At 37.5% G+C, this 8,426-nt stretch overlaps 1 long non-coding RNA gene across 1 annotated transcript in view; it reads left to right on the top strand.

The window, feature by feature from the left end:
- LOC149135643 (uncharacterized) overlaps positions 1–2,879 on the top strand; it is a 41,642-nt gene extending 38,763 nt beyond the window's left edge. Inside the window, exon 2 of the long non-coding RNA XR_016241951.1 lies at positions 2,606–2,879. This is a non-coding gene — a long non-coding RNA (uncharacterized LOC149135643). The remainder of the gene's footprint in view (positions 1–2,605) is intronic.
- Positions 2,880–8,426: the final 5,547 nt, after the last annotated feature.

Here is an 8,426-nt window from a genome sequence, read left to right as displayed (position 1 = left end):
CCGTTGAAGCATGTGCTATTTCAAAACGGTAGAAATTTATACTATAAATGATGTAGGAGAATATACAAATAATAACAACAGACGAGGACAGGTGGTGTAAATAACAAAAGGATATATTAGTATGACGCTCGGGAATACGGAAAGTCTTTGACGTTTCGAGCTACGCTCTTCAACAGAAAGAATACGGAGACAAGGAGAAAAACACGGAGAAAAAAAATTGAATAGTGTTCAGTCAACGGTCAATCATAATGTAGGTGGCTTATTAACAAGTAAAATCTAAAAGCAAGTTTATAAACGTCACTAAGGCGACAAGGCTACCGTTTTGAAATAGCACATGCTTTCAATAGTCTTTCTTATAAGTTGACGACGCTAGTTGTGCTTAACCCTGCTTCTTCAGTAGGGAGCTTTGTCTCATTACAGTAGGGACCTCTGTTTCCTTCGTCAACTCATTAAGTTAGTAATTTTTGTGGCTAATGAGTCGTTTTAACTCTTATTTCTAACAATGCTAGTACCAGTTTGTATCCTTGTCAGCTTAGCGACGCTTATAAATTTGTCTTTAGGTTTTAATTGCTAATAAGACACCTACATTGTGTCTATGTTTGTCCACCAGTGCTTGATGACCGGTGTTGGTGTGTTTACGTCCCCATAACCTAGCGGTTGGGCATAAGAGACCAATAGACTAAATGACCGGCTTTAAAAAAATAAGGAGTGGGATCGATTCATTGTACTAAAATTCATCAAGCCCGCAGTCTAATGACCGAAACAAGTAAAACATTATATATATATATATATATATATATATATATAGTGAAGTATATTGCCACTTAAGTGTGGCTGACCCCTAGGGGTGGATGTTACTGTTGCTTTTAGCCCCAGGAGGACATCTCCTCCAGCTGGCTTATCGACACACTACTGTGTCCTGTTTGCCAAGGGAAGTTATCCCTCTCATCGTGATCTGTAGCACGAACGGACCCGGGTTTCAGGGTTATTTCCCTTCGTCAGCGTTCGATTGCCAAGAATTTATCTCTCTCATCAAAGATCAGTGGCTATCGAACGCTGAGGAAGGGAAATAACCCTGAAACCCGGGTCCGTTCGTGCTACAGATCACGATGAGAGGGATAACTTCCCTTGGCAAACAGGACACAGTAGTGTGTCGATAAGCCAGCTCGAGGAGATGTCCTCCTGGGGCTAAAAACAACAGTAACATCCACCCCTAGGGGTCAGCCACACTTAAGTGGCAATATACTTCACTTTATCGTGCAGTTACTGTTAATACTTCATTTAGAGAATTAACATTGCTTGTTTTCACCTTTTCGATATCAGTGAAGAATTTCACTGGAAAAGTATACATAAGATTGCCAAGAATTTATCTCTCTCATCAAAGATCAGTGGCTATCGAACGCTGACGAAGGGAAATAACCCTGAAACCCGGGTCCGTTCGTGCTACAGATCACGATGAGAGGGATAACTTCCCTTGGCAAACAGTACACAGTAGTGTGTCGATAAGCCAGCTGGAGGAGATGTCCTCCTGGGGCTAAAAGCAACAGTAACATCCACCCCTAGGGGTCAGCCACACTTAAGTGGCAATATACTTCACTTTATCGTGCAGTTACTGTTAATACTTCATTTAGAGAATTAACATTGCTTATATATATATATATATATATATATATATATATATATATATATACTGTTGTGTCTGGGGTGAGTCATTTTCTTTTGGTACCTTATAATTTAACACACTCACCGGTAAAATTTCCACTAATTCCTTATTTTTATTTTCCTAAAATTTTCGTGGCGTTTTGCAACCTTTTCAAGAGTCAAGACTATTGAAAAGATTGCAAGCCACAATGAAAATGACTCTCCCCAGACACAACAGAATATACTTCAACACACGAACTCACATAAAGAATCTTGCAAACCAAATCCCAAAACGATATATATATATATATATATATATATAAACATAATTAAGGGATCAGCAACAGTTGCTTCACCACATACCGAAGTTCAGAAATAGCTGCTATTTCTGAACTTCGGTATGTGGTGAAGCAATTGTTGCTGATCTCTTAATTATGTTTATAAATGTATAAGAACTTTTAAATAAGTTCTTCACCGATAATGGTGTTTACATACCGAAGGGCTTGGTAAAAATTATTAATTATTAATTTATTAATGAATTAATAACCCTTTACCCTTTTATTTGTTATATATATATATATATATATATATATATATATATATACATATATATAAGTACATATATGTGTGTGTATGTATGGTATGGTGTCTATGTATGTATGTATGTATGTATGTATGTATTGGGTATTTCTGGTAAATATCAGATACCATGTTATTGATTCTAAATTTGAAATTAAAAGACTGAATTAAATTTTCGTTTATGCTAATACTAGTAGCTTATGATCAATGTTGCAATTTGTTGATGACCCGAACAGAAATGTATAACCAGTTGTGAGATGCGCTTGAGACCGGATCAATTTTAAATGCAGTTCCCAGATTTTAAGATACCAAAAGTCTGTATTACAATTATTCGAAACCTCGTTTCTTTTATTTATTCATATTTATTTTTTCAATGTAATTCCAGATAAAATTCCAGATTCCGTTCGGCTTGTGTTACAATCAGATTCATTTACATCAGATGTTTTGGTATCTAAAGTCAATGGTTTACCTACTTTGGAATGCATTTGTATAATTTCCTTAGGGATATTTGTTCAACCGACAATCCAAACCAACTTATTTTTTTCTTTTATTTTTGAGGAAAATGGCATAATGTTTTTGTAACCTTGTGTCGACATGTTTTTTTCCATGCTTACATACTTCTAAAATATTTGTAAGACGATTTTCATATCGATTTGATTATTTTTGAAATTTTGCTTCGCTTTATTTTCTTATTTGTGAATGTATCCTTTACTATTTTTCATTAAAAAAATATTCTAAGATTTTTTTAATTTGACGAGCCATTTTGAATTTTTCTTACTTAAGGGAAACAACTCCGGAAGTTTTTAAAAACAAAGAGATGTTTGATACTATGTCTATAGATACTGTTTTAGGAGCAATTTTCTTTATATTAAATTACCGTAAATCCTCGAGTATAGTCCGCCCTTGAGTATAATACACAGGGGATTTTTAGGGGGCTGTACCTCTGAAAAACCTAAACCTTGTGTATAATACGCACCCCTTCTCTAACTTGAATCAAAGACGTCTATATAACATCCTTGGTTTGTAAACATATATACGGCAACGTCCTTTATTATTATTGTATATATAACATAATGCAAACGTGTAGCTTTTTTGTGCACTTTGTAATAACAGTAATAACGTCAGTGAAAAATAAATATTAAGTAAATTGCCTTTACATATTTATCACTATCAGTTACAAGCCCGACATCACAAAATGCGTCTGAATAAACATTGCCGGACAGCAAATAGAGACTCGGACATTGCTTAGAAAATAGTTTTCATTTTTAACCTCGTATATAGTACGCACTAGGGATTTTGACCTCTAAATTCTGGGGAAAAAAATGCGGATTATACTCGTGGATTTATGCTAACAATTTTCTGTGGCGACAAGCGAAATTATTCAAAGTTACTTCCCTTGAATATACTAAGTTGTTTCCCTTTATATAAAATTGAAATGGATTTTGGTTGCACTATTGGCTCATGAGCCTGTTAAATGTGAGCTAATTTTGATTTCAGTAAATCTCACTGAAGCAACACAAGACTCGCTCTGCTTCCCCATTCCATGTCTCTGGTGTGTATGCCAGCACAGTGTTTATCCCACAAAGTGGTTATCTATGCTGATGCAGTGTGTGTGTGTGTGTGTGTGAGAGAGAGAGAGAGAGAGAGAGAGAGACTGTAGGCGTGAGGCGAAGGTACTTGGGATGAATGGGAAAATTCATTTTGTGACGTTCGTAAATATAAACATCAGTCAGCCACAGTGCCGCTTGGTAGAGTCACTAATGCCAAAGAAAATGCTTATGGTTTTTATTTATGGCCCTTTTACGCTCTAAGTTCAAATCTTGCCGTCCTCAACTCCACCTTTCAGCCTTTCAGGAGTCGATAAAATTATGAAATGCTATACAGACTGTTTACAAATTCATAAGCGTCATTAAGATGAAGTGCAGTATCGTGTTCCGATTACCGATTGCAAGTGTTTTATTTCATTTATTTTCAGGAAGTTTATTGGGAAAATTGTAAACGTCATAATTCTTTCTCCTTTGCTTAAGAAAAAAAAAATCTGAAGTTTCTTTCTATCTGAGGAAAATTCCCTAACCATTTTGGAGAAATCACTATGACAAAGTTATATACCAAACACAATTACAGCGTCTTTTAAGAAGAATTTTGTTGGTATTTATATAAGCAAAATGCAACGTTATTTCTCTACTTTTCAAAAAATGTTTATGAAATATGTCACATAATAGTAAATTAAAAATGCAACCATTGCCAAGTGAAGTTACATTCTGCTTTGTGAGTGTTATTTTAGAAAGAAGTGGAGGCGCAATGGCCCAGTGGTTAGGGCAGCGGACTCGCGGTCATAGGATCGCGGTTTCGATTCCCAGACCAGGCGTTGTGAGTGTTTATTGAACGAAAACACCTAAAGCTCCACGAGGCTCCGGCAGGGGATGGTGGCGTACCCTGCTGTATTCTTTCACCACAACTTTCTCTCACTCTTACTTCCTGTTTCTGTTGTGCCTGTAATTCAAAGGGTCAGCCATGTCACACTGTGTCACGCTGAATATCCCCGAGAACTACATTAAGGGTACACGTGTCTGTGGAGTGCTCAGCCACTTGCACGTTAATTTCACAAGCAGGCTGTTCCGTTGATCGGATCAACTGGATCCCTCGGCGTCGTAAGCGACGGAGTGCCAACAACATTTTAGAAAGAAATAAAGTATGTGGGTGGTAGAAGAACGTCAGCCAAAATGCCTTGCGGTCTTTAGACACGTTATTTTCCGTTTCGAGTTCAGATTGCACCTGGATCGATTTGGTCTTTTATCCATCTTGGGGTCTGTAAAATATGCCATACAGATCATGCACCTGGTTTGCTAAATCGATCCCAAAATTTGTAGCCTTGCACCAATGTTAGAAATAGTTATTTAATCGTTCAAGAGTTCCGTTTTTATCAAAAAAAATAAGGTAAGTCGTCAAAGCCCTGTGAGAGGATTCGGTAGACAGAAACTGAAAGAAGCCCGTCGTGTAATATATATATGTGTGTGTGTATGTGAATGTGTGTGTGTGCATATTTGTGTTTGAGTGTGTGCATGTGTGTGTGTGTGTGTGTGTGTGTGTGTGTGTGTGTGTGTGTGTGTGTGTGTGTGTGTGTGTATGCGCGCGTGCGCGCTCGCTCGCTCAAAGCGTGCGTGTCTTTGTGTCTGTGTTTGCCCTTCCACCATCGCTTAACACACGATGTTGGTGAGTTTACGTCCGTGTAACCTAGCAGATCGGTAAAAAAATAGACCGATAGAATAAGTACTAGGCTTACAAAGAAATAAATCCTAGGGTCGATTTCTTCGACTAAAACCCTTCGAGGTGGTGCTCCAGCATGGCCACAGTCATAATGACTGAAACAAGTAAAAGAATAAATATATATATATATATATATAGACTCAAGAGTGGCTGTGTAATAAGTAGCTTGCTTACCAACCACATGGTTCCAGGTTCAGTGTCTTCTACTATAGCCTCGGGCCAACCAAAGCCTTGTGAGTGGATTTGGTAGACGGAAACTGAAAGAAGCCCGTCGTATATATATATATATATATGTGTGTGTGTGTGTTTGTGTGTGTTTGTGTATATGTGTGTCTGTGTGTGTGTGTCTGTGTATCTGTGTTTGTCCCCCAAACATCGTTTGACAACCGATGTTGGTGCCTTTACGTCCCCGTTACCAAGCGGTTCGGCAAAAGAGACCGATAGAATAAGTACTAGATTTACAAAGAACAAGTTCTGAGGTCGATTTGCTCGACTAAAGGCAGTGCTCCAGCATGGCCGTAGTCAACTTTACGGCGGTAGATACCACGAGAGAAACTTCATATACGCTTTTATATCGCTGACGTGTTTATAACGCTGACGGATAGATAACTCCCCACCAACTCTATCTTTAGCGGTTGAGCGTCCATCACTGATGAGACCAAGTAAGAGCGAACTCGCGTGATCTGGTGGTCTCGGCGCCGGAGTTGGTGGAGAGATATCTCGCCGCTAGTGATATATATACAAGTGTGCATTTAGCACCAAAAGCCTATATGAGAGTTTCTCTTGTGCTATCTTCCGTAGTTTGTTCTAATAGAACATCCACATTTAAGTGGGAATAAATATTATTTCATAATATAATATTCATCAAGTGAAAGTTCATTAACAATTTCTATTTTCATGCTTTCGTGAATTTCATAGATACAATATTGGTTTCAAATTTTGGCACAAGGCCAGCAATTTCGGGGTTTAGGGGCTAAATCGTTTAGATCAATCCCAGTGCTCAACTGGTACTTATTTTATCGATCCCGAAAGGATGAAAGGCAAAATTAATCTCGGTGGAATTTGAACTCAGAACGTAAAGACGGACGAAATGCCGCTAAGTATTTTGATCGGCGCCAAAACGATTTTTCCAGCTCGCCCTTTTATTTCACATATGTAATATTGAAAATATGAAAGTATCATATCTTTTTAATGCAATCTTTCCATATCTCGAATGTAAATAGGTGAATATATCACGCGTTTTATGAATGACAATTAGACTAATGTTTGACGCATTTCCCGACCGTTTTTCGGCAACCAGTCAAATCTCGATAACTAATCATATTAAGATGTGCTTATGAATACCTTTGCGTACCAATGTAGCATTGATATCACCCTTTGTGACTACAGCATATTCGCAACATTAAACGTCGTATACTAGGTAGTACTCTAGTATATATATGTACGTATGTATGTAGGTCGTCTAATATGATACGAGTTAGAAAAAAAGCAGGCACTACTATGTTTGTCAACAGAGTTGGCTTCTTAATATTTATACAAACAGTGTTATAGATCCATTTCAAACCGATTTTATAATCTCCTTTCATACACGAAAGTTTGGAAAAACCAATCTCGGCACACATTCGAAGGGCTGAAAGGAAAACAGCGATGAATCTTTGCCACTGGAAGACTCAAAGAGACACATTCGGGATGAGAATGTCGTAAAGAACAGAAGAAAAAATTCGTGAGAGGAACTCAAAAAGAAAATTTTTTGTGTGTTAAAATTACGCTCCTTGAATAGGGATCAGACAATGCTGGGGCTGCCGGTGGTTTTGAGGCTAAGATTAGTTAACCTGACATTAACTCCTCCAAGAAAAAACACAACTTGAAAGTTTTGAGGCTCATACCCTCTCTTCTCCCTGAATATAAACTTGCGTAGGTGGGATCGTTTATAGTTTAACCGATAAATACTTCACCTCAAACGCGTAAGTTTATTTCAGCTACGTACCTGATATAAAGAAAATCTCGGTAGGTTCATCCATACCTGAAATAGAGGCAGGATGTTCATACAGAGTTTAAAGTGTAAAACAGAAATCGCCGTATATGAAGCGGAGATATGAAAGAATCTTAGCAAAGACGAATGTGCAGAAATATGTGGGTGCAACAGAAGGTCCTTTCAAAACCAGGTTTAACAAACTCAAGTCCTCCTTTGATAGCCAGGTGAGGCGAAATGTCATAGCTGTAGCAAGGTACATATACTCATTGAAAGAAAACGTCGCGGATTACGGCATCAAGTGGAGAGAACTGGAGAGGTGTAAACTTTACTTCAGTAACAGTAAGAGTTGAAGACTCTGGTTGAGGGGAAAAAAGAAATAAGAATTACACTAACGAAACCTCTTCACCTGGATACCTACCTAGGCTGTAAAAACAAAATTTTCCGATCCTGTCCTCATGAATATAGATATTAGAACTTTCACCATCCATACAGCCCATCATCACAATCTGAGGCTTGTTACATCCATCTTCTTAACACAAAGGTTGAGCACATAAGATGTTAAGATTGTATTTACAGTGTATACTTATATACAATGGTAAAGAATGTATATGTCTATATGTGTGTATATATTAACGTGGAATGATGATGGCATCTTTATGTCGTTCAGCAATCCCATTGTCTGATGTCTTATCTCACTGATCTTCGTAGAATTGTTTTGGACAGCGTACCTGCTTCCGGTTCTTCTTCAAAGAGGGTCAGGACTATAAACTAATTAAGATAAAAACTTGAAAAATAGGATTGTTTTGATCTCCTTGCTTCTAGAATGTCCGTTCACTTCTTTACTTTCTCTGTAAGTTCAATTATTAAAAAAAAAATGTCACTTATTCATCTTGTTAATTGTTGAATAACTCATTTTCAAGGATTTGCCTTGCATGCTTATGCATATTTAAAAAAAAATACCTGA

Source organism: Octopus bimaculoides, chromosome 5 (assembly GCF_046866305.1).
Source record: "Octopus bimaculoides isolate indiv1 chromosome 5, ASM4686630v1, whole genome shotgun sequence".
NCBI lineage: Eukaryota > Metazoa > Mollusca > Cephalopoda > Octopoda > Octopodidae > Octopus > Octopus bimaculoides.
The sequence above is the reverse complement of the archived record's forward strand: the minus strand, read 5'-3'. Positions and strand labels throughout refer to the sequence as shown.